This window comes from Apodemus sylvaticus, chromosome 3 (assembly GCF_947179515.1).
Source record: "Apodemus sylvaticus chromosome 3, mApoSyl1.1, whole genome shotgun sequence".
Classification (NCBI taxonomy): Eukaryota; Metazoa; Chordata; class Mammalia; order Rodentia; family Muridae; genus Apodemus; species Apodemus sylvaticus.
This window is the reverse complement of record NC_067474.1, coordinates 10,666,274-10,690,854: the sequence shown is the minus strand read 5'-3', so window position 1 is coordinate 10,690,854 and position 24,581 is coordinate 10,666,274. Positions and strand designations below refer to the sequence as shown.

Sequence of the window (24,581 nt, the reverse complement as noted above, 5' to 3'; positions counted from 1 at the left end):
TTCATCTTTGTAGAGATACAGAAAACTAGGGAGTCCATTGGGATTCCAGTAGATAAGGAGGTTTTTGTTTTGGTTTCTTTTTATCATGCAGTGAACTGTGTTGATTACAGAGGGGTTGGAGGAAGGGGGCAGTGAAAGGGCCCGGGATTACTGTGGAATCCTTTCCTTTTCAAATACCAGATATGGCTGTGAAAAGGGGAAAGAAGGGTACATTTTTAACCATCCTGCCTGGATGAAGATATTCCAGAGAACTTTGCCCTTCCCCTTTTCCTATCAGACTGTAGAAACAGTGGTATCAAGGAATTAGAATTTTCTCAGGATTCTCATAATGGGAAAGGGAAAAAGCTGAAGCACTGTGCCAGTTGGGGGCAGGATGAAGCCTGTCTCCCAGGGAGGGATATGGCTTAATTCTGAGAACTTTCCAAGCTGAGGCTGGAGCTGAGATGATGCTGATGGGTTGGGACACAATCTTACACCTCTTACTGTCTGTTTAAATCCCCATGTCATTTCAGGACCTTGGAAGATAGACTTGGGGTTCACCATACCTCTTTGTTCCTTTTTAATGCGACCATATTGAATAAATTATGTTATACTTTCTACTCTTGTTTAAATTTATCATTTGAGATTGGCAATCTAGATGATTTATTGCAGTGGCTAGGGCCCAGGCTCTGACATGAACAATGCCATTAACAGTTTGCAGGGATCTGGGGTTTCTGATTTTCAACTGTTCCTTACATTTTTTACTTGAGTGGTCATATTCTAAATGGGATTTTGACCAAAGCCAGGACCTTGGGCAAAATGGAAAAGTTATCTATTTAGAGATGCTTGCATATTTGTTTTGTGACTCAGGATTCTTTTTCCCTCCCTCCCTCCCTCCCTTCCTCCCTCCCTCCCTCCCTCCCTCCCTCCCTCCCTTCCTTCCTTCCTTCCTTCCTTCCTTCCTTCCTTCCTTCCTTCCTCCCTCTCTCCCTCTCTCCCTCCCTCCCTCTCTCTCTCCCTCCCTCCCTCCCTCCCTCCCTCCCTTCCTTCCTTCCTTCCTTCCTTCCTTCCTTCCTTCCTTCCTTCCTTCCTTCCTCCCTCTCTCCCTCTCTCCCTCCCTCCCTCTCTCCCTCCCTCCCTCTCTCCCTCCCTCCCTCTCTCCCTCCCTCTCTCTCTCTGTCTCTCTCTCTTCCTTTCTTTATTAATTCTCTTTATATCCTGATTGAAGCTTCATGTTTCCTTCCAGTCCCCCCCCCCAGCCTCTCTCCCCATCCCTTCCTCCCTTTTCTGAGGGGGAGATCCTTCCTGGGTACCAACCCTCCCTGGCACATTAAGTCACTGCAAGGCTAGGCACATCCTTTCCCAGTGAGGCCAGACAAGATGGCGCAGTTAGGGGATCAGGATCCATAGGCAGGCACAGAGTCAGGGTAAGCCCCTGCTCAGTTGTTGGGGCACTTGAATGAATCTGCTACACATGTGCAGGGGGCTGAGTCCACCCCGTGCATGCTCTTTGGCTGGTGGTTCAGTCTCTGGGAGCCTTCAATGGTCCAGGTTAGTTGACTCTGTCAATCGTTTTATGGAGCCCCTATCCCCTTCAGGTTCATTCTTATGGTACCCGCCTTGTAGTTCTGTTCTCCATTTCAATATTCCCCAGTTATATCACCAAAACCAAGTTTCCCACCAGTATTTTAAAAGAACAGTTATCATTTGGAGGATGAATAGAGTTTTTTTTAGACAAATCCCTGACTATTTAAGTTTACACTGTAGCTGAGCTGGGGAAAGCAGTGAAGTGGTAGAGTACTCAAGTAATGTGCATGAGAGATCCTGGGCTCAATCTTCAGCACAAAACCGCATTATAAACATGCACACATGGGCGATGTGATATGGCAGGCCAAATAAAGAGACAACTTCTAAACCTCCACTTTTAACTCTGCTTCTTAATCAGCATGGGCAGAACCATACAATCCTTTCATTGTAACACTCCAAACTTCTCTACTGTACTTTCACATGTATAAACACTCCAAACTTCTCATAGAACAAATCCACAATTTGAGTCTTATTGACATTTTTCAGGAATATGGAAAAAATATTCCAGGAGCCCAGGACCCCACTGGCTTTGCTAAGTTTACAAAATGAGGGTTAAGATGCTATATAGTCTCCAAAGATCTCTTAATGCATGCGAAGAAACAGCAACAAACAGAGAAGTACATCTGGGTAGATTCTTAAAACAATTCCATTTTGTTGAGAACACAAGTGTATGATTTGTTTAAAGCAAATTCAACCCTATTTCCCTGCCCCTCCAATTCTCATATCTCTTCCTACCATTCTATCTTTCCAACTCCATGTGCTCTTTTCTCTTTTAAAACCCCTGGAATGTATTTAGTGCTGCCTGTATGTGCATGAGTATAGGACCATCTACCGGAGCATGAGTAGCCTCCCTAGAGAAAATTGGCTCCCTTTCTCAGCACCTATCAATTGCCTACAACTCCTTAACTAGGGGTGGGACTTTGTGATCCCCTCCTCCATCTCTGGCTTGATCTTGTGCAGGTCTTGTGCATAAAGTCATAGCTGTTGTGAGGTTCATGTGTGCAATGGCCTTGCCCTATTTGGAAAATACGGCCTCACAGTAGCCCCCACTACCTGAGGCTCTGAACTTCATGAGGAGGGAATGCGATATGATGTGGTAAAACCTCCATTTGGGGCTGAGTCATTTTCCCCCTCTGGCATAACTTTCTTAATTATCAATCATGGACACACTAACATTTTCACCCATTGATAGGATCAGTGGGAATACAGCATCATTCCTTGTCCTTGCCAAAGGAACCTAATGAAACTCCTGGCATAAGGAAACAGCAGACAAACCCTACTGAGATATTCTATAAAATAGCTGGCATGAGATCTTTACAAATATCAAGGCCATGAATGTCACAGAGATGTAGAAGACTAAAGAAAAATGACAATTTAATCTAACTTTGGTATCCTATACCAGCTGGTTTTTCTGTGATGGGAAGAACTGACAAAACTGAGTGGGGTCTCAGAAGTATGTAGCACTGCTAATAATGATTCTGAGGGTCCTATTGTAGTTCTTGGGAAAATGCACTAGTTTAAATTCTTCAGGGTCCATTTCCTTCAAACAAGCACTAAATATGCCTTAGCTAAACTCTCTCTCTCTCTCTCTCTCTCTCTCTCTCTCTCTCTCTCTCTCTCTCTCTCTCTCTCTCTCCCCCTTCCCTCTCTCCCTCCCCCTTTGTACCCCTGCCCCTCTCAATTCTCTCCAACTTCTACTTCTTCCCTGAAAACCTTTAGAAAACTTAAAATTATTGTGTAAAGAACTTTAACCCTGAGCCACTTGATTTGTGTAAAAACTGATACTGTGCATACAGAGGGCTAGCATGCTTTCTGCTATTCAGCAATGCTAGCAATAACAATAAAGCTTGAGGGTAGTGCTGGTCTGAACTGTAACAGGGAGGCCATATGTGTGATATTGGAGTCACTCGTTGAGAGAGACTCTGAATGAAGCTTGAGCAGCCTCCCATTCAGGATATGTCCAGATAAGAACAGGAAGTGAGGAGAGAAGAGGGTCGTTTTCCCCTGGTTATCTACTCATGCAAGGATCATGGTAGGTAGGCATTTGAAAGGGTGAATTCTACAGGTTCAAAGGTGAATGAACATTTAGAATGATCCCTAAGGAGTTGGAAACTGCTCTGAGCTTCAGTTCTTACCAGAGAGGAGCATTTTCAACACTCAAGAGTGGGCCCAGAAATTGCTACTTCCTTGAAAGAAAAGTTTAAGGGCAATTCTCTCTACTCAAGACCTTCGTACTTCTTCATATGATGATTTGAATGCACAGATAAACTTATAGTTATTTTAATTCTTAAAAAATTTCTGATAGTATAAATTAGTTATATAGTAATAGGATTATTGTGACACTTTCATGCATATATATAATGTATTTTGATAATGTTTACCTCATTGCCTTCTCTTTTCTACTCTTGCTAATCTCTTTCCTTTGATAAACAGGAACATGGGGACCTTACTTTGAGAGCACCATTGAAGATGAATGTCTTCTCCTCCCCTATATACCAGTAACTACCTTTAAGTGCAGGAACTCATAAACCCATCCCACTCTGTGACAGGATGTTGATAGTCCCAGTTTTATTTGAGTCTTGCTCAGACAATAAAGCTGCTATGAGTTAAAAAAAGGAGTGGCCATTGTAGTGGTTTGAATAGGTTTGGCTCCCCATATATTCATGTGTTTGAAGGCTTGACTTATGAGGCTTGTAAGGCCCTATTATGAGATATGGCCTTATTGGAGTAGGTTCACCTTATTGGAGGAAGTGCATCACTGGTGGAGGTGGGTTTTGAGTTACTTCCAGTCAGAGAACCTCCTCCTTGCTGCCTTTAGATCAAGATATAGAACTCTTAGTTCCCCCAAGACAATGTCTGCCTGTATGCTGCCATGCTTCCTGCCATGATGATAATGGACTGAACCTCTGAACCTGTAAGCCAACCCCAATTAAATATCTTCCTTATAAGAGTTGTCTTGGTCATGGTATCTCCTCCCAGCAATAAAACCCTAATGAAGACAGAAGTCATGCCATATCCAGAAGAAGTATTCTAGAACACTCTACTCCTTTCTCTTATTCTTACTTTCTTCCTACTCTGTTCTTTTCCATGCTATTACCTACACCTTAGAAAGTTGATGTATATAGTTCATGGCTGAGCATTCAACAGTCACTTATTCTTAGCATTTTTTTTTTACCAGTTATGAGTCCTATAGTTATTACTACTCATTCCAAACAGTAGCTTTTCTGACAAAAGTGGACAGTGGCATTAATATATGAACACAAATATTTGGAAGGGAATTTGACAGATACATCACATCAAGTGGCCACTTCACTAGGGCCATGAGTTTTTGACCAGGTTTACAATATCAGATGTGAATTACCTCCCATAGTGCAGGCCTCAAATGCAATCAGAAAGCAGTTGGTTATTCCTATGATAGACTTGCCACTATTGCACTAGTGAGCATGTACTGCCTAGCAAGTCATTAATGTAATATCCAGGGTCCACAGTTAACAAAGACTGTTGACATTACTATGGATGACAAGGCATGTACACCAAAAGGAGCATGCCATGGTTGTCTCTGGAGGGACCCTGACAGAGCCTTACAAATACAAATAGGTAGATGCTAGCAGCCAACCATTGGTCTGAGCGTGGGGTCCCCAATGGAGGAGCTGGAGGGTGGGCCAACTGAGCTGAAGGGTTTTACAACCCCTTGGGAAGAGCAACAGTGTTGGCCACCCAGATGCCCAAGGACTCCCAGGGACTAAACCATCAACTAAGGGGTACACATAGTTCAAGCCAAAAATGTGGCAAAGGAATGCCTTGTTGGGCATCAGTGGGAAGAGTGGTGCTTGGCCAGGTGAAGGCTCAATAGGTGCCCCAACAAAGGGAAATTGAGGGGGAAGGTATGAGTGGGTCGGGTAGAGGGGCATGGAGGCAGGGGGTGGGAGGAGGGATTAGGGGTCTTTGGGGACAGGGTGGGGGGAATTGGGAAAGGTTTTACCATTGGAAATGTAAATGAAGATGATATTCAATAAAGAAAGAAAGAGAAAGAAAGAATGAATGAAAGAGAAAGGAGGAAGGAAGGAAGGAAGGAAAGAAAGAAAGAAAGAAAGAAAGAAAGAAAGAAAGAAAGAAAGAAAGAAAGAAAGAAAGAAAGAGAGAAAGAAAGAAGAAAGACTGTTGACAATTCTTCCCCAGCAGTTGGCATAGCACCTCCTGGCACTATGAGGGTTGGCCATCAGAACCTGAGTTTGTAGTTAGTCCCAGCTTGATTTTTCTACATCTTGTGATGAAAGCTTAAGGGGCATCCAGCCACAGGATCTTACTAGTTGGTTTCTCTAAGGCTTATTCTGACTTCTTTTCTTTTGCTACCCTTTATCCTTTCTTTCCTATCGATCCTCTACCCCTTTCTCATTTCCATTTTGAGAACACTTAATATCCTATATTTTGTTCAATTTTTTTCTACAAAATCTGTACTTTTCTAGCCCTCAGAATGTCTTGCATATTGATTGCAAATGTAGGAAGTGGAGAGCTTAAGGACATTTAGTGACCATCATCTGATGAACACTCACCAATACAGTTGCTTGCTGTACATCAAGTACACACAAAGTCAATGCTTGTCTCCTCCAGATCATGTATTGAAATTCTAACCCCAGTATGATGACATTTGAGGGGGCTGAGGGGCTTTGTAAGGTGATTATGTCATGAGGGTGGAACTTTCATGAATTTAATTAGTACTACATAAAGCAGCTCCTGAGAGTTCTCTTCCTTCTATATTGTGAAGGCGAAGAAAGAAGATACACCATGTGAAATCAGAAAGTGATTTATCAGACACTAAACCTGACTTGATCTTACATGTCACAGGATCCAGAAATGCAAAAGAAAAACTTTTGCATAAACTACTCAATGGGTATCACTTTGTTATCTTTGTCCAAATAGACTGTAGCAGATGGGGCCATGCCTTCTGGTGTTTACAGATGTAGGGTTAGGTTTCCTTTTATCATTTTCTTTTTTTGTCCTCTCTCTCTCTCTCTCTCTCTCTCTCTCTCTCTCTCTCTCATACTGTTTCTTCCTTCCTCTGCCCCCCTTCTTCCTTCCTTCCTTCTTTTTTTTCTTATTTTCATTTTTAAGACAATGTATCCTTGGGTATCCCTGACTGTCCTGGAACTCACTCTATAGATCACACTGGCCTCAAACTCACAGCGATATGCCTGCCTCTGCCTTCCCAGTACTGGGGTTAAAGATATACACCACCACCATCCCTGAGAAAATCAGCTTTTAAAGGGAAGGTTCATTGGGACTCATGTTTAAGTCCATGGCTGGTTGGCGTCATTGCTTGTGTGTGTGTGTGTGTGTGTGGCAGGGCAGAACCCCATGGCTGGGAACATGTTATAAAACTAAGCCATTTACTTCACATCAGGGAAGAGTGAAGAAAAAGACAGGGTTTGGCAAATGCATGTCTCTAATGAAAGACTTCCTCTTGGTCCCATCTTTTAATTCTGCTTCCTCCTAATGGTTCCAAAGTCCAGGACCAAATCTCAAATTTCACATGGGACTTCAAAGGACTTTCCAGATTTTAACAGTAGCATATTTTTCCCTCTAAAGACATGTTTCATAGTTAGTCTCTCTCTTTCCAAGCTAATATTGATATATATATTTCTATGACATTCTTTGGAAATACATTGGAATGGTTTATCCACTTTCTACCAGTATTTATAAATGAGGCAGCATCTTAGGCTGGAACATTAATCCATATTTTGGGGCATGGAGAAATCATAAGTAATTCACTTACCCAATGCTGTTTAATGCAAAGAGCATTTTATAGCACCTTTTTTATCAATTCAAATATATCTTTCTTAGAACCCAAGTTTGGGAGTCCTAGGGTGAGGAATTGTACAGGTGGCTAACTTTCTAATACAGGGAAAGGTATTCAGTGTTGGGAGAATGACATGACTGCCCCAGGAAAGTTTACTACTTCTGGGAAGACAAAATAATTGCAGAAGAACCAAAGTTACATGTAACTGGTCTTTGGCTCTAGGCTTCAGTTTAATATCTGTTGGGTAAGTGCATGGTGATCAAGCTGATTTTTCTCCATAGTCTCTATCTGTAACTCACAATATTTTATTTAAAAATATTTATTTTATTTAATTCAGTGTTTTACTTCCCTATTTCTCTGGATATGATCTGAGAGACTAATAATCAAGATGATGTCATAATGTGTTCCTTGTTTCTCTATGATTTAGAGATAAGGACTACATCAGAGATGCTAGTGTATTTGCTTCACACCTCTGACTTGTGGCAAAAGAATATATTCTTTTGTAAAACGATGGCTTCTATCAAGTGTATGAGTTCTTGCAGCTGTCCTCTGATAAATGAAAGGTCACACAATTGTCTGTTAGAAGAAATGTCCATGTTTCTGACCACTATTCCTGTCTAAAGTGTATTTTCTAATGTTAAAGGGTTAGTTAAATGAATTTTATGTCTTAACTATAACATCAGTGTTATTGAATCAAAAGTTAAGTAGCCAATACAATTGTGCATTTTTATGTAAAGGAATTCATGGCTTGAAAAAACTACTATACCCAGCAAAAATCTCAATCACCATAGATGGAAAAACCAAGATATTCCATGACAAAACCAAATTTATACAATATCTTTCCATAAACCCAGCCCTACAAAGGATAATAGGGGAAAAACACTAATACAAGGAGGGAAACTACACCCTGGAAAAAGCAAGATAGTAACCTTCTTTCATCAAAACCAAAAGAAGATAACCAATCAAATATAAAAAATAACATAAATAATGACAGGAAGAAATAATCACTATTCCTTAATATCTCTTAACATCAATGGACTCAATTCCCCAATAAAATAACAAAGACTAACAGACAGGATGTGCAAACAGGGCCCTACATTTTGCTGCATACAGGAAATACACCTCAGGGTCAAAGACAAACACAACCTTAGAGTAAAAGGCTGGAAGACAATTTTACAAGCAAATGGTCTCAGGAAACAAGCCGGAGTAGCCACTCTTATATCAGATAAAATTGACTTTCAACCTAAAGTTGAAGTCAAAATCAATCAAAAGAGACACGGAAGGGCACTTCTTGCTGGTCAAAGGAAAAATACACCAAGAAGAACTCTCAATCCTGAAAATCTACGCTCCAAATTCAAGGGCACCCTCATTCGTACAAGAAACTTTACTAAAGCTCAAAACACACATTACACCTAACAGAATAATTGTGGGTGACTTCAACACTCCACTCTCCTCAATGGACCGATCAGGAAAACAGAAACTAAACAGGGACACAGTGAAACTAATTGAAGCTTTGGACCAATTGGATTTAACGGATATATATAGAAAATTTCATCCTAAAGTAAAAGAATACACCTTTTACTCAGCACCACATTCTCCAAAATCAATCATATAATTGGTCACAAGACAGACCTCAACAAATATAAGATCAAACTAATCCCATGCCTCCTATCAAATCACTATGGAGTAAAATTGGTCTTCCATAGCAACAAAAACAAAGGAAAGCACACTTACACATGGAAGCTAAACAATACTCAATGATACCTTGGTCAAGGAAGAAATAAAGAAATCAAAGACTTTTTAGAATTTAATGAAAATGAAGACACAACATACCCAAATCTATGGAACACAATAAGATCAGTGCTAAGAAGAAATTTCATAGACATGAGTGCCTTTAAAAAGAAAATGGAGAGAGCATACACTAGCTGCTTAAGGGCACACCTAAAAGCCCTGGAACAAAAAGAAGCTAATTCACCCAGGAGGAGTAGAAGACAGGAAATCATCAAACTCAGGGCTGAAATCAATTAAATAGAAACACAGAACCATACAAAGAATCAACAAAACCAGGAGCTGGTTCTTTGAGAAAATCAACAAGATAGATAAACCCTTAGCCAGACTAACCAGAGGGCATAGAGACAGTATCCGAATTAACAAAATTAGAAATGAAAAGGGAGATATAACAACAGAAACTGAGGAAATTCAAAAAACCATCAGATCCTACTACAAAAGCCTATACTCAACACAACTGGAAAATCTGGAGGAAATGGACAATTTCCTAGACAGATACCAAACAGCAAAACTAAATCAGGATCAAATAGATAATTTAAACAGTCCCATAAACCCTAAAGAAATAAAAGGGATCAGAGAAAGTCACCCAACCAAAAAAGCACGGGACCAGATGGTTTTAGTGCAGAATTCTATCAGACCTTCAAAGAAGAGTTAACACCAATACTCTTCAAACTATTACACAAAATAGAAACAGAAGGAACACTACCCAATTCCTTCTACGAAGCCACAATTACGCTGATACCAAAGCCACACAAAGATCCAACAAAGAAAGAGAACTTCAGACCAATTTCCCTTATGAACATCGATGCAAAAATACTCAATAAAATTCTTGCCAACCGAATCCAAGAACACATCAAAACGATCATCCACCATGATCAAGTAGGCTTTATCCCGGGAATGCAGGGTTGGTTCAATATACGGAAATCCATCAATACAATCCACTACATAAACAAACTCAAAGAACAAAACCACATGGTCATTTCATTGGATGTTGAAAAAGCATTTGACAAAATTCAGCATCCTTTCATGCTTAAAGTCTTGGAGAGAACAGGAATTCAAGGCCCATACCTAAACATAGTAAAAGCAATATACAGCAAACCGGTAGCCAGCATCAAACTAAATGGAGAGAAACTTGAAGCAATCCCACTGAAATCAGGGACCAGACAAGGCTGCCCCCTTTCTCCTTATCTTTTCAATATTGTACTTGAGGTACTAGCTCGGGCAATTCGACAACATAAGGAGGTCAAAGGGATACAAATTGGAAAGGAGGAAGTCAAACTATCATTATTTGCAGACGACATGATAGTCTACCTAAGTGACCCAAAAAACTCCACTAGAGAGCTCCTACAGCTGATAAATAACTTCAGCAAAGTGGCAGGTTATAAAATCAACTCAAGCAAATCAGTGTCCTTCCTATACTCAAAGGATAAGCAGGCTGAGAAAGAAATTAGGGAAATGACCCCCTTCACAATAGCCACAAACAGTATAAAGTATCTTGGGGTGACTCTTACCAAACATGTGAAAGATCTCTATGACAAGAACTTCAAGACTCTGAAGAAGGAAATGGAAGAAGACCTCAAAAAATGGGAAAACCTCCCATGCTCATGGATCGGTAGAATCAATATAGTTAAAATGGCCATTTTGCCAAAAGCAATATACAGATTCAATGCAATACCCATCAAAACCCCAACTCAATTCTTCACAGAGTTAGAAAGAGCAATTATCAAATTCATCTGGAACAACAAAAAACCCAGGATAGCTAAAACTATTCTCAGCAACAAAAGAAAATCTGAGGGAATCAGTATCCCTGACCTCAAGCAATACTACAGAGCAATAGTGTTAAAAACTGCATGGTATTGGTACAGTGACAGGCAGGAGGATCAATGGAACAGGATTGAAGATCCAGAAATGAACCCACACACCTATGGCCACTTGATCTTCGACAAAGAGGCTAAAAACATCCAATGGAAAAAAGATAGCCTTTTCAACAAATGGTGCTGGTTCAACTGGAGGTCAGCATGCAGAAGAATGCGAATTGATTCATCCTTGTCTCCTTGTACTAAGCTCAAATCCAAATGGATCAAGGACCTCCACATAAAGCCAGACACTCTGAAGCTAATAGAAAAGAAACTGGGGAAGACCCTTGAGGACATCGGTACAGGGAGAAAGTTTCTGAACAGAACACCAATAGCATATGCTCTAAGAGCAAGAATTGACAAATGGGACCTCATAAGGTTATAGAGTTTCTGTAAGGCAAAGGACACCATCAAGAGGACAGATCGGCAACCAACAAATTGGGAAAAGATCTTCACCAATCCTACATCAGATAGAGGGCTAATATCCAATATATATAAAGAACTCAAGAAGTTAGACTCCAGAAAACCGAACAACCCTTTAAAAAATGGGGTACAGAGTTAAACAAAGAATTCTCACCTGAAGAATTTTGGGTGGCGGAGAAGCATCTTAAAAAATGCTCAACTTCATTAGTCATTAGTGAAATGCAAATCAAAACAACCCTAAGATTTCATCTTACACCAGTCAGAATGGCTAAGATTAAAAATTCAGGAGACAGCAGGTGTTGAAGAGGGTGTGGAGAAAGAGGAACACTCCTCCACTGCTGGTGGGGTTGCAAATTGGTACAACCACTCTGGAAATCAGTCTGGCGGTTCCTCCGAAAACTGGGCACCTCACTTCCAGAAGATCCTGCTATACCACTCCTGGGCATATACCCAGAGGATTCCCCACCATGTAATAAGGATACATGCTCTACTATGTTCATAGCAGCCCTATTTATAATTGCCAGATGCTGGAAAGAACCCAGGTATCCCTCAACAGAAGAGTGGATGCAAAAAATGTGGTATATCTACACAATGGAGTACTATTCAGCCATTAGAAACAATGAATTCATGAAATTCTTAGGCAAATGGATGGAGCTAGAGAACATCATACTAAGTGAGGTAACCCAGACTCAAAAGGTGAATCATGGTATGCACTCACTAATAAGTGGTTATTAACCCAGAAAACTGGAATACCCAAAACATAATCCACACATCAAATGAGATACAAGAAGAAAGGAGGAGTGGTCCCTGGTTCTGGAAAGACTCAGTGAAACAGTATCCGGCAAAACCAGAACGGGGAAGTGGGAAGGGGTGGGAGGGAGGACAGGGGAAGAGAAGGGGGCTTATGGGACTTTCGGGGAGTGGGGGGGGGCTAGAAAAGGGGAAATCATTTGAAATGTAAATAAATTATATAAAAATAAAAAAAAAGAAGAAGAAAAAAAAAGAAACAGAAGGAATACTACCTAACTTGTTCTACAAAGTCACAATTATGCTGATACCAAAACCACACAAAGATCCAACAAAGAAAGAGAAGTTCAGGCCAATTTCCCTTATGAATGTTGATGCAAAAATACTAAATAAAATTCTTTCCAACCAAATCTAAGAACACATCAAAACGATCATTCACCATGATCAAGTAGGCTTCATCCCAGGGATGCAGGGATGGTTCAATATATGGAAATCCATTAATGCCATCTACTACATAAACAAACTCAAAGAAAAAAACCACATGATCATTTCATTAGATGCTGAAAAACATTTGACAAAATTCAGCATCCTTTCATGATAAAAGTCTTGGAAAGATCAGGAATTCAAGGCCCATACCTAAACATAATTAAAGTAACATACATCAAACCATTAGCCAACATCAAACAAAATGGAGAGAAATTTGAAGCAATCAATCCCACTAAATTCAGGGACTAGACAAGGCTGCTCTCTCTCTCCATATCTTTTCAATATAGTACTTGAAGTTCTAGCTAGAGTAATTAGACAACATAAGGAGGTCAAAGGGATACAAATTGGAAAGGAAGAAATCAAACTATCACTATTTGCAGATGATATGATAGTCTACTTAAGTGACCCAAAAAACTCTACCAGAGAACTCCTACAGCTGATAAACAACTTTAGCAAAGTGGTTGGTTATAAAATCAACTCAAGCAAATCAGTAGCCTTCCTATATTCAAAGGATAAGTAGGCTGAGAAAGAAGTTAGGGAAATGGCTCCCTTAACGATAGCCACTAATAATATAAAGTATCTTGGTGTGACTCTAACCAAACAAATAAAAGATCTATATGATCAGAACTTCAGGTCTCTGAAGAAGGAAATCACAGAAGCCCTCAGAAAATAGAAAAATCTTCCATGCTCGTGGATTGGCAGGATTAAGATAGTTAAAATGGCCATCTTGCCAAAAGCAATATACAGATTCAATGCAATCCCCATCAAAATCCCAACTCAGTTCTTCATAGAATTAGAAAGAGCAATTCTCAAATTCATCTGGAATAACAAAAAAACCTAGGATAGCTAAAACTATTCTCAACAACAAAAAGAAATTCTGGGGGAAGCAGTATCCCTGACCTCAAGCAATACTACAGAGCAATAGTGTTAAAAACTGCATGGTATTGGTACAGTGACAGGCAGGCAGATCAATGGAACAGGATTGAAAATCCAGAAATGAACCCACACACCTATGGCCACTTGATCCTTGACAAAGGAACTGAAATCATCCAATGGAAAAAAGATTGCCTTTTCAACAAACGGTGCTGGTTCAACTGGAGGTCAGCATGCAGAAGAATGCGAATTGATCCATCCTTATGTCCTTGTACTAAGCTCAACTCCAAATGGATCAAGGACCTCCACATAAAGCCAAACACACTGAACCTAATAGAAGAGAAACTGGGCAAAACCCTTGAGGACATGTGCACAGGGGAAAAGTTCCTGAGCAGAACACCAATAGCTTATGCTCTAAGATCAAGAGTTGACAAATGGGACTTCATAAAATTACAAAGTTTTTGTAAGGCAAAGGACACTGTAAGCAGACAAAATGGCAACCAACAAATTGGGAAAGGATCTTCACCAACCCTACATCTGACAGAGGTCTAATATCCAATATAAACAAAGGACTCAAGAAGTTAGACCCCAGAGAACCAAATAACCCTATTAAAAATGGGGTAGAGATCTAAACATAAAATTTTCACCTGAAGAAATTTGGATGGCTGAGAAGCACCTTAAGAAATGTTCAACATCATTAGTCATTAGGGAAATGCAAATCAAAACAAGCCTGAGATTTCACCTTACACCAGTCAGAATGGCTAAGTTTAAAAACTCAAGAGATAGGTGTTGGTGAGGATACAGAGAAAGAGGAACACTCCTCCACTGCTGGTGGGATTATAAAATGGTACAATCACTCTAGAAATCAGTCTGGTGCTTCCTCAGAAAGCTGGGCATGACACTTCCAGAGGACCCTGCTATACCTCTCCTGGGCATATACCCAGAGGATTCCCTGGCATGTAATAAGGACACATGCACCACTATGTTCGTAGCAGCCTTACTTATAATAGCCAGAAGCTGGAAAGAACCCAGATGTCCCTCAATGGAGGAATGGATACAGAAAATGTGGTATATTTACACAATGGAATACTACTCAGCAATTAAAAACAATGAATTCATGAAATGTTTAGGCAAATGGTTGGAACTGGAAAATATCATCCTAAGTGAGGTAACCCAATCACAAAAGAATACACATGGAATGCAATCACTGATAAGTGGATATTAATTAGCCCAGAAGCTCTGAATACTCAAGACACATTAGCATATCAAATGTTTCCCATGAAGAAGGAAAGAGAAGGCCCTGGTCCTGGAAAGGCTTGATCCAGCATTGTAGGGGATTACCAGGACAGAGAAAAGGGAGGGGGTGATTGGGGAATGGGTGGACAGAAGAGGGCTTATGGGACATATGGGGAGGGGGGAACTGGGAAAGGGGAAAGCGTTTGGAATGTAAACAAAAAATATAGGATAAAAAAGAAAATCTGCCCATCATATCAGACTCTATGGCCAGCAATGAAATATACTGCCACGTGGTGAGCAGGTAGGATGCAATGAGAAAGAATCTGGTTCTCTTTCCTGATGATTCTGTTTTGTGTATTTTTGGTAGGATTTAGTTCCATTGTGGGAGATGCCATAAGCATCTGAAGGATCAACTGCAATATGTAGCTGTGGATTAGATCAATGAACCCTTCTTAAGGGGAGGGTAGGATGGTGACAAAATAAAGAAAACCATACCAAAAATGGCTCTGTTACCATGTGATAAAATCTTCCACACAAACCTGGTAGACTGAATTTATGTCTGACAAGAACTCTCACCTTGAACTCTATTCTTTCCATCAGGCTTCCAGCAGGCTGAGGACCTCTATTGCTCTTGACATGATAAATCATAGAAAGCACCTTGTGTATATCTGCCAGACTGTTATAAGCCATAATGGCTCTGAGCATCAGGACAGCTTCTAGACAGGCAGTTCATGTCACAAACACCACTTTTGCTTCTCAAAGACAAGTTACTTTGTAAGCGGTAACGAGGACTTTCTAGTCAATGGTGGGCCCTTACCACATTGCTTAGTTCTTCCAAAAGAAAAATAAAATAAACAACTGGTTGTTGTTGACCAATTATGTGGGGAGTCTATTTTGAAAACTTAACTTCATTTATGTTACACTTGGAAGTGAAATGTCCCCCGTAGGCTTATGTGCCTGAACAATTAGTCCAGCTGTTCTATAGAAGGTCCTGGGATCTTTAGGAGGTGGGGCTTCACTGAAAGAAATGAGTTACTGGAGGATGGCCTTCCTTCTGGATTATTTCCTGGTTAGTCATTCTTTTTCCTGAATCAGAGATGTATAGAAACAGTTTCATTTTCATGCTGCCACATCTTCTGTGATGTGCTTCTCAAACCACAAGCCAAAATATGTCTACTTCTTATTGTGTTTCTTTCAGTGATTTTATCATGGTAGCTACTACAGTGTGTCTATATGCTCCTAAAGATCTCCTGATCCTGGCTTGTGTCCTAGGCTTGAGTCCTCTTGATGGTGGTTTCAGAAAATACCAGGTTCTTTGTGCAGCATGTTGAGAATGTCTTCTGCCGCTATACTTGGACATCAAGGTTCACCAGTACTACTTTGCTGTTGCCTAGGATAAACTGAATTTTCAAAGAGAATTCTATTTCTACGTGATCTTGGATAATTCATGCTTTTTATTTCTTTCTCAGATACCCATATGGCTTTGAAAGAAGTTTACGAGGCAAAAAGTACATTAGTGCTTCTAGATAAGTAGCACTAGAATGGAGGGTGGGCACATTGCCAGTTCTCCCAAAGTCTACACTTGGGGTTTCTTCTCTTCCTACTGTTGGTTCCATGATATGGCTTATTTCCTTCAGAAGAGCCTCTCCCCAGACATAATGCTGTTCTAATATATCACATCTGCCCTAACTCTCTACTTTCCCCCTTTTTGAGCATTCAGACATTTTTCCTTTATAAGGTTCCATGACAAAATGCCCTGCAAGCAACACCCTAAAAACTGCCAATGTCCATTTGATAGTTGAGCTTCTACCTTTCAACTCTAAAGGGATAAATATCTATTCCCTGTAAAATAGTTTTGTTATTCCATGTTTTGGGTCCCTGTGGAACAATACTACATACACCCTCTACTTGGGCTGACTTAATCCACCTCTTCAATGGTGGGGCCTGAAGAAGCACCACCTGATGGAGGAGCTTCTCCACCAGGGAAGCCACTAGGTATTCCTCCAGACATGACACAGCACTCTGGTACAGCTTGATAAAGATAGCATTGCAGACTTTATCCATTTCTTTCTGCTGATACTCAAACTCTTCTCTGCAGTCTGGTTCTTACCTAGCCAGCTGATGATTTCATTGCATGTGTCAAAAATCTTGGTGTTTGTCCTCATCATTGGTCTTGCCTTGAATTTTCTTATCTTCAACAGTTGCTCTCATGTTGAAGGCATAAGACTTCAGTGAATTCTTATAGGAGACCTTATCTCTCTGCTTCTCATTGTCAGCTTTGTACTTCTTAGCTTCTTGGACCATGTGCTCAATTTCCTCCTTACTCAAGTGGCCCTTGTCATTGGTCATAGTGATCTTGTTCTCCTTTCTGTGCTCTAATCTACAGCAGAAACATTAAGGATGTCATTGGCATCGATGTCAAAGTTAACCTCAATCTGAGGAACCCCGCGGGGTGCTGGAGATATGCCTGTGAGCTCACACTTTCCAAGCAGGTTGTTGTCCTTGGTCATGGCCATTTCAGCTTCCCATACCTGAATGAGTACACCTGGCTGGTTGTCAGAGCAGGTGGTGAAAGTCTGTGTCTGCTTGGTGGGAATGGTTGTATTGTGCTTGATGAGGACAGTCATGACTCCACCGGCAGTTTCAATACCAAGGGAAAGAGGAGTGACATCCAAATCTGAACATTCTCAGACTTGTCTCCAGATGGAATGGCTGCCTGGTCAGCTGCACCATAGGCAACAGTTTCATCGGGGTTAATGCTTATTCAGTTCTTTTCATTGAAGAACTCTTGCAGAAGTTTCTGAATCTTGGGGATTCTAGAATCACTCACCAAGACAATATCATGGATCTGTGACTTGTCTAGTTTGGCATCTCAAAGAGCCTTCTCTATAGGGTCCAGTGTGCCATGGAACAGGTCAGCATTCAATTCCTCAAATAGAGCCTGAGGAATGGAGTTAGAAATCAATTCCCTCATAGAGAGAATCAATCTCAATACTGGCCTGGGTGCTGGAGGAGAGGGTGCGCCTGGCCTGCTCACAGGCAGTGCGGAGATGTCAGATAGCTCTCTGGATCTCACTGATGTCCTTCTTGTGCTTTCACTTAAACTCAGCAATGAAATGGTTGACAATTCTGTGGTCAAAGTCTTATCCACCCAAATGGGTGTCTCCAGCTGTTGATTTGATTTCAAAAATTCCACTCTCAATAGTGAGGGTTGCCACCTCCTAAGTCAAAAATCAGCACATTCTTTTCAGCTCCATCCTTCTTATCTAAGCCATAAGCAATACCAACAGCAGTTGGTTCATTGTTAATTCTAAGTACATTGAGAAAAATATGGAACGCTTCATGAATTTGCATGTCATCCTTGCACAGGGACCATGCTAATCTCTGTACCATTCCAATTTTAGTATATGTGCTGCTGAAGCGAACACTACCTTTGAAATCTTAAATTTTAATTTTTCACTCTGGGTTCCAAAACTTCTATTCTTCTTTTCAACATTATCAATTTTAAAATTATTTGGATGTGTAGTCCCCAGAGCTTTCTCAGAACTCCTAATTCCTTCTTAACATTTCTCTCTATATAAATTGAACATAGTCATGGATAAGAGTTACACAGTAAAACCAACATATCTACAACACAATTCCATACCTAAGGTTCAGGAAACATCACGGAAAAGGTGGCAGAAATATTTTATGAATCAGAGGACCAGGGAGTCTGCTTTGAAGTTGTGTCTTCTAGAAAGGATAGGGAAGAAAGACCTAAGATATCTCAACACTGTGGCTGCCTAATAAGAAACAAACAGACCTTCTTTCTGGTTCTCATTTGCACCCTGAAGTAGAGCCCGTGCTCTAGTGCCACTCTCTGCCCAGACCCACACCCAGAGACAGCTTGCCTCTAGGAGTTCTGATTCAGCTAGGGTCACAGATCAGGTGCTCCAGATCCCCTCTGACACTCAGAGACAGCCTGACTCAAGGAGGCTGAACATAACCAGGTTCACAGGAGGGGCAGAGACAGCAAGGCCAGTTAAAACCAGAGATAACTGATTGCAAGAGGCAAGTACAAGAACATAAGCAACAGTTATCAATGCCAATTAGCAACATCAGAACACAATTCTCCTACTACAGCAAGCCCTGAATACCCCAACATACCTGAAAAGCAAGATTCTGATCTAAAATATCATCTCATGAAGATGATAGAGGATCTTAAGGAGGATATAAATAAGTCCTTAAAGAAATATAGGAGAACACAGATAAACAGGTAGAAGGTGTTAAAGAGCAAACACATAAATCCCTTAAAGAAATACAGGAAAGCATAGTCAAACAGGTGAAGAAATTGAACAAAACTGTTGAGGATCTAAAAATGGAACTAGAAACATTAAAGAAATCATAAAGGGCGAGAATCTTAGAGTTAGAAAACCTAGGAAAGAGAGCAGGAGTCACTGATGCAAGTATCATCAACAGAATACAAGGGACAGAAGAGAGAACACAACAGTCAAAGAAAATACAAAGTGCAGAAAGCTCCTATTTCAAAACATCCAGGAAATTCAGGACACAATAAAAAAACTAAACATAAGAATAACAGGTATAGAAGAAAGCGAAGATTCCCAACTCAAAGGGACAGTAAGCATCTTCAACAAAATCATTGGAGAATGCTTCCTTTAACCTAAAGAAGGAGATGCCCATAAACATACAGAAAGCCTACAGAATGCCAAATAGATTGTACCAGAAAAGAAATTCCTCCTGTCACATAATAATCAAAACATCAAATGCACTAAACAAAGAAAGAATATTAACAGTAGTAAGGAGAAAAGGCCAAGTAACACATAAAGGTAGGCCTATCAAAATTACACCAGACCTCTTGACAGAGACTCTAAAAGTCAGAAGATCTCAGGAAGATGTCATACAGACTCCAAGAGAACAAAAAAACGCCAGCTCAGGCTATTATACCCAGTAAAACTCTCAATTACCATATATGGAGAAACCAAGATATTTCATGACAAAATCAAATTTAAACAATATGTTTCCATTAAACCAGCCCTACACAGGATAATAGAAGGAAAACTCCAACACAATAAGGGAAATTACACCCAACAAAATCTTAGAAATTATACTTCTCACAACAAACTCCAAAGAACAGAACCACACAAAATAATTCCACCTTTAACAACAAAAATAACAGGAGGCAATAATTATTAGTCTTTAATATCTCATAACATCAATGAACTTAATTCTCCAATAAAAAGACATAGACTAACATGCTGTATATGTAAATAGGACCTGACATTTTGCTGCATACAGGAAACACACCTCAGTGACAAAGACAGATACCAACTCAGAGCAAAAGGCTGGGAAAAAATTTCAAGTAAGTGCTCCCAAGAAACAAGCTGGAGTAGTCATTCTAACATCCAATAAAATAGACTTTCAACCAAAAGTTACCAAAAAAAATGGGGAAGGACACTTCATACTCATCAAAGGAAAAAAACCCCAACAAGATGAACTCTCAATTCTGAACATCTATGTCCCCAAATCAAGGGTACCCACATTTATAAAAGAAATGCTACTGAAACTCAAAGCACACATTGAACCTCACACAATAACAGTGCAAGACTTTAACACCCCACTCTCACCAATGGACAGATCATGGAAACAGAAACTAAACAGATACACAGAGAAACTAACAGAAGTTATGGACCAAATAGATTTAACAGATGTGTACAGAACATTTAACCATAAAACAAAAGAATATACCTTCTTCTCAGCACCTCATGGTACCTTCTTCAAAACTGACAATATAATCAGACACAAAACAAGCCTCAACTGATACAGATAGATTGAATTAATCACATGTATCCTATTAGATCATCACAGACTAAGGCTGGTTTTTAATAAAACAAAAACAACAGAAATCTCACATACACATGGAAGCTGAACAACTCTCTACTCAATGATAACTTAGGGAAGAAATAAAGAAATTAAAGACTTTAAAATTTAACAAAACTGAAGGCACAGCATACCCAAATTTATGGGACACAAAGAAAGTAGCACTCAGGAAAAAAATCTCATAGCTCTGAGTACCTTCATAAAGAAATTGGAGAGACCCTACACTGGCAGCTTAACAGCACATCCGAAAGTTCTAGGACAAAAAAATGAAAAAGAGCAAATACATGAACAAAGAGCAGGGAATAATCAAATTCAGGGCTGAAATCCACCATTAAGAAACAAAGAGAACTATACAAATAATCAACAAACCTAGATCTTTGCTCCTGTGACCAAGCAGCCAGCTTATCCAGGTAAGCAGGGAACACCAGAGTGAAAGATCGCTCAGGACACAGCCCTCCAGGGCTCCACCTACACCTAGGAGCTGGGCTGTCCCACAGCTCTCTGGGCCAGGAAGCATCTGACCTGCAGGGAGTCCCATGGTTAGAGGGAGTCCTGCATTCAAAGGTAAGGCAGCCACCATCTTTGCTCCTGTGACAGTGGGGAGGGACAGACTGGTAGGATGGGATCACCAGAGTAGAGGATCGCTTGGGAAACCCCCCCACCAGCACTCTGCCTGCATCCAGGAGCTCAGCAGCACCACAGTAACCTGTGCCAGGGAAAAGCAGGTCACCCAGGGTTACTGAGATAGGCTTTCAGGCAAACAGGAGGGGCAGGCACCAGCCAGTGACAGTAGGACCAACTAACACCAAAGATATCCTGATGGCCGATGGCAAAAGGCAAACGTAGGAATGTTGCTAACAGAAATCGAGGCGATATGGAACTACTTGAACCCAATTCTCCCACAACAGCAAGTCCTGGATACCCCAACACACCAGGAAAGCAAGATTTGGACTTAAAATCACAGCTCATGATGCTGACGGAGGGCTTCATGGAGGGATTCAAAAAGGATGTAGATAACTCCCTTAAAGAAATTTAGGAGAACACAAGTAAACAGGGAGAAGCCCTTGAAGAACTAAGGAAAAACACAACAAAACAGGCAAAGGAATTAAACAAAGCCATCCAGGATCTAAAGAATGAGGTAGAAACAATAATGAAATTACAAAGGGAGACAACTCGGGACATAAAAAACCTAGGAAAGAAGACAGGAGCCATGGATCCAAGCATCAACAACAAAATACAAGAGATAGAAGAAAGAATCTCAGATGCAGAAGATACCATAGAAAGCATTGATACAACAATCAAAGAAAATGAAAAATTAAAAAAGCTCCTGACCCAAAACATCCAGGAAATCTAGGACAAAATGAGATGACCAAACCTAAGGATTATAGGTATAGAAGAGAGTGAAGATTTCCAAATTAAAGGGCCAGTAAATGTCTTCAACAAAATTATAGAAGAAAACTTCCCTAACCTAACGAAAGAGATGCCCATGAACATATAAGAAGCCTACAGAACTCCAAATAGATTTGACCAGAAAAGAAATTCCTCCTGTCACATAATAATTAAAACATCAAATGTACTAAACAAATAAAGAATATTAAAAGCATTAAGGGAAAAATGTCAAGTAACATATAAAGATAGACCTATTAGAATTACACTGGACTTCTCACCAGAGACTATGAAAGCCAGAAGAGCCTAGGCAGATGTCATACAGACACTAAAGCACAAATGCCAACCCAGACTGCTATATCCAGCAAATCACTCAATTACCATGGATGGAGAAACCAAGATATTTCATGACAAAAACAAATTTACACAGTATCTTTCCACAAATCCAGTCCTTCAAAGGATAATGAATGGAAAACACCAACAAAAGGAAGGAAACTACACACTAGGAAAAGCAAGAAATTAATCTTCACATACACATGGAAGCTGAACAATGTTCTACTCAATGATAACTTGGTCGAGGAAGAAATAAGGAAAGAAATCAAAACCTTTATAGAATTTAATGAAAATGAATAAAGGCACAACATACCCAAATTTATGGGACACAATGGAAGCAGTGCTAAGAGGAAAACTCATAGCTCTGAGTGTTTCCAAAAAGAAGCTGGAGACAGAATACACTAGCAGCTTGATAACACACCTGAAAGCTTTAGAACAGAAAGAAGCTAATACACCTAAGAGGAGTAGAAGGCAGGAAATCATCAAACTCAGAGCTGAAATCAACCAAGTTCAAAAAGAACTATACAAAGAATCAACAAAACCAGGAGCTGGTTCTTTCAGAAAATCAACAAAATAGATGAACCTTTAGCCAGACTAACCAGAGGGCACAGAGACAGTATCCAAATTAACAAAATCAGAAATGAAAAGGGAGAAATAACAATAGAAACTGAGGAAATTAAAAAAATTATCAGATCCTACTATAAAAACCTATACTCAACACAACTGGAAAATCTGGATGAAATGTGCAACTTCCTAGACAAATACCAACTACCAAAGTTTAATCAGGATCAGATAGACCATCTAAATGGTTCCATAACCTCTAAAGAAATAGAAGTGGTCATTGACAGTCTCCCAACCAAAAAAAGCACAGAACCAGATGGTTTTAGTGCAGAATTCTATCAGACCTTCAAAGAAGATCTAACACCAATACTCTTGAAACTATTCCACAAAATAGAAACAGAAGGAACACTACCCAACTTGTTATTTGAAGCCACAATTAAGCTGATACCCAAACCACGCAAAGATCCAACAAAGAAAGAGAACTTCAGGCCAATTTCTCTTATGAACATCAATGCAAAAATACTCAATAAAATTCTTGCAAACTGAATCCGAGAACACATCAAAACAATCATTCACCATGATCAAGTAGGCTTCATCCCAGGAATGCAGGGATGGTTCAATATATGGAAATCCATCAATGTAATCCACTACATAAACAAACAAAAAAAAACCCACATGGTCATTTCTTTAGATGCTGAAAAAGCATTTGACAAAATTCAGCATCCTTTCATGTTAAAGGTCTTGGAAAAAACAGTAATTCAAGGCCCATATCTAAACATAACTAAAGCAATATACAGCAAACCTGTAGCCAATATCAAACTAGCTGCCCTTTCTCTCCATACTTATTCAATATATTTGAATAAGTTCTAACTTTGAAGTTCTAACTAGAGCAATTAGACAACAAATGGACTTCAAAGGAATACAAATTGGAAAGGAAGAAATCAAATTATCACTATTTGCAGATGATATGATAGTATACTTAAGCGACCCAAAAAACTCCTCTAGAGAACTCCTACAGCTGATAAACAACTTCAACAAAGTGGCTGGTTACAAAATCAACTCAAGAAAATCAGTAGCCTTCCTATACTCAAATGATAAGCAGGCTGAGAAAGAAATTAGGGAAATGACACCCTTCATAATAGCCACAAACAATATAAAGTATCTTGGTGTGACTCTAACCAAACAAGTGAAAGATCTATATGACAAGAACTTCAGGTCTCTGAAGAAGGAAATGGAAGAAGACCTCAGAAAATGGAAAAATCTTACATGCTCATAAATTGGCAGGATCTTGCCAAAAGCAATATACAGATTCAATGCAATCCCCATCAAAATCTAAACTCAGTAATTTATCCCTTTAGAAAGAGCAGTTCTCAACTTCATCTGGAATAAAAAACAAAAAACAAAAAACAAAAAACAAACCCCCCCAAAAAAACCAAAAAAAAACCCAGGATAGCCAAAACTGTTCTCAACAGTAAAAGAACTTCTGGGGGAATTGGTATCCCAGACCTCAAGCAGTACTACAGAGCAATAGTAGCCTTCCTCTACTCAAAGGATAAACAAGAAGAGAAAGAAATTATGGAAATGACACCCTTCACAATAGTCCCAAATAATATATCATACCTAGGTGTGACCCTAACGAAGCAAGTGAAAGA

The 24,581-nt window shown here is 39.9% G+C and overlaps 1 protein-coding gene, 1 non-coding gene and 1 pseudogene across 2 annotated transcripts in view; all 3 read right to left on the bottom strand.

Annotated features, from left to right (window-relative positions):
* Cpa6 (carboxypeptidase A6) overlaps nt 1-24,581 on the bottom strand; it is a 367,765-nt gene that overhangs the window by 171,552 nt on the left and 171,632 nt on the right. The gene's annotated exons all lie outside the window — the stretch shown is intronic.
* Nucleotides 16,691-18,165, bottom strand: LOC127679711 (heat shock cognate 71 kDa protein-like; annotated as a pseudogene).
* Nucleotides 18,097-18,200, bottom strand: LOC127681820 (U6 spliceosomal RNA). Its single transcript, XR_007977182.1, has one exon. It is a non-coding gene; the product is annotated as a U6 spliceosomal RNA (small nuclear RNA).